Raw genomic sequence first — 3289 nt, forward strand, 5'->3', positions numbered from 1 at the left:
TGTTTAGGTAACTACCTCCTGGCCAGGGGAGATGGGGTGGCATGAAGGACTCTCCAAAGCCCCAATCAGTTTGAGATCAAGAGCTCCATTCTGACTGAGGTTCTGGTGGAAGCTATCAGGTTCTTCCCAGATGGTGGAGCTACTCCAGAGATAGACCACCATCTCTGAACTCCTTTCAGTTGGAGCTCAGAGAATACCAATCTGACACAAACTTTAGTGTAGAATGACAGGATCCTCTTGATTGACAGAGCCCATTTTTTGGGAAAGGCTGCCATCAGCTTCCTTTGGGTTTCTTTCCTGGACCCCTTGTAGGCTTGTTTTCAAGTTTCTGTGCTTGATTTGTTCTTTTTTATTTTCTTGAGAAGTACCATAAGGCAGACTAGCAGCCCTTCCCCATTAGACCTAGCCCAGTCACACTTCAAGGACTTCAGAGGCTGGGGCATGGGGCAGGGGGTGGTATTTGGGCTTACCTGCATGGTAGAGGAGACTGAGTGGTTTTTGCAAGAATGGCCTGCTTTCAATGGGGTATGGCCAGCAGGAGGCATTTTCCATCTTCCTACTATCTTCTTGTTTAAAGGCATTGTGTATAGAAATCCTGAGCACTCTCACCAGGTTCCATATACCACTGTCTGGCAACACCTGGTAGAGAGCCTCTTTATCTGGCTAAGACCTCTTCTACCACCTAACCCAGTGATCTTACAGGTCAAGGAGCTGTGAAAGAATTGTAAGCCAGAAGTTCTATTCACCTTGGCTCTGGAGTTAAACTTCTGCCAGCTTATCACACTATCCTGGTGCACAACCATACCTTGCAAATGGCAGATACTGATCCAGGCCCTGGGGAAGCTTGGGGAAACACAGTTAGCCCTCTGCACACAAGAGCACACACTGCAAGGCAGACAGATTCCACCATAAATGCTCTGCCTTGCAAGTGACTGAGCCCCCTGCTGGGCAGTGCAGACAGTCCATCACACAATCCACTTTTCCACTAGCGATTTAAACAGCTGGAAGATACAGAATCCCAAATATTCAGAGAAACACTCTGCTTTCTATAGACATATTAGGCTCTCTAATGGTTAGCCCACTTGGAATGATTGCCATCAGCTCTTACAGGTCCTCTTTAGGACCAAGGAATGAGAATGGATGATAGTGGCAGCCTGGAAATTGGTTCTGGGTGCAAATACCAAGCAGACCATTGTATAAGCCAATATTGTTTTTTACTTTTCCCTTGTTCTGTATTGACAGGAATCCTAAACTCCATATGAGTTGGGAGAAGTTAAAAGTATATCGCCAGATTCTTACAAGAGGTCTTCAGGAGGCTGCTAGAAGGCCCAAAAATTTGTCTAAGATAGCACAAGTTATACAAGGTTAGGAGGAGTGTCCAGGATCATTTCATGAGAGATTGCTGGAAGCCTACCACAGCTATATGCCTCTGGACCTAGAGGTGAGGCAAGCTCAAATTTGGCATTCATCAACCAGGCAGCAACAGACATCCATCTTCAATAAGTGGTGCTGGTCTAACTGGCTGTCTGTATGTAGAAGAATGAAAATAGACCCATATTTGTTACCTTGTAAAAAGCTCAAATCCAAGTGGATCAAGGACCTCAACATACAATCAGATACATTGAATCTAATAGAAGAGAAAGTGGGAAAGAGCCTTGAACTCATTGGCACAGGGGGAAATTTCCTAAACAGAACTACGATGGCTCATGCTCTAAGATCAAAAATTGATGAATGGGACCTCATGAAATTGGAAAGCTTCTGTAAGGCAAAGGACATAGTTAATAAGACAAATTGACATCCTACAGATTGGGGAAAAAATCTTCACTACCTCACATCTGATAGAGAGCTAATTTCCAAAATATATAAAGAACTCAAGAAGTTAATCACCAAAAAAACCAAATAACCCAATCAAAAAGTGGGGTATAGAACTAAACCAAGAATTCACAGCTGAAGAATCTTGAATGGCTGAGAAGCACCTAAAGCACTATGTTCAAAGTCCTTAGTGATCAGAGAAATGCAAATTAAAACGACTCTGAGATTCCATCTTACACTAATCAGAATGGCTAAGATCAAAACCTCAGGTGACAACACATGTTGGAGAGGATGTGGAGAAAGAGGAACACCTCCACTGCTGGTGGGACTGCAAACTGGTACAACAACTCTGAAAATTAATCTGGAGGTTCCTCAGAAAATTGGAAATAGATCTACCTGAAGACCCAGCTATACTAGTCTTCAGAATATACCCAAAAGATGCCCCACCATGCCACAGAGGCACGTGTTCCAGTATGTTCATAGCAACCTTATTTGTGATAGCCAGGAGCTGGAAACAACATAGATGTCCCATGACAGAAGAATGGATACAGAAACTGTGGTTCATTTATACAATGAAATACTACTCAGCTATTAAGAATGAAGACATCTGGAGTTTGCAGGCAAATGGATGTACATTTCTAAATCAGCCCTCAAACCATCAATATACTATAATTGTGTCTTACAACTTCACATATTAAATTATCACCAATATTTTCCTCCCCAATACATTTTTCCTCAATGTTACTAGAAAATAGTTTTCCAATAACAAAGTATTAAGAATCCAAGACTAAAGGAGCAGAGACAGTCAGGCATCAGAGGAACCAAGCAAATAAAGGTGTAAAGGGAGGTACAAGACATGTTTGGCCAGAAGAAGAAGAGAATCAGAGGTGAAAACAAGTCAAACTCTCCAAGAGGATTTGCTACTGGTTTGTATGAAGGCATTTAAACTTCTGCAGATAAGTTTATTGTTAGAATGTACATAGAAAAATCAAACAAAACTGAGACAATTAATTATAGGAAAACAAATATATAACAGAACAACTAATCACAATCATTTATATGGCTTAACTTTATAATTAATTAGAAGTCATAGAAATGTGTATGGTTAATTTACACCAGGGCTTTGATGCAATTATATTAAACAGATTAGAGGATAAGAAATAGTAAGTATATGGCTTTGAATTCTGTACTTGGAAATCAGAAGGAAACAACAGAAAAATTAAAGAATAAGTCATTGTAGTTAGAAAAATCAGAGTACAAGAAATAAGAAATATATCAATAAAAATGTCAAAAGTAGAAAAATGGATATATAGAAGTGAATATTGAAGGAATCCGATAAAACTGCTTCTAGAGTTTGGCCATGAGGGGTGATGTATGTTGCAAAGAGTGTATAAGCATGCAACAGTTATTTTTGTAACAAAATTATTTAAAATTATGTTTTTATAGTACATGGATCTTTGAGGGAAACCAAACTAAC

This window comes from Mastomys coucha, unplaced genomic scaffold, assembly GCF_008632895.1.
Source record: "Mastomys coucha isolate ucsf_1 unplaced genomic scaffold, UCSF_Mcou_1 pScaffold15, whole genome shotgun sequence".
Classification (NCBI taxonomy): Eukaryota; Metazoa; Chordata; class Mammalia; order Rodentia; family Muridae; genus Mastomys; species Mastomys coucha.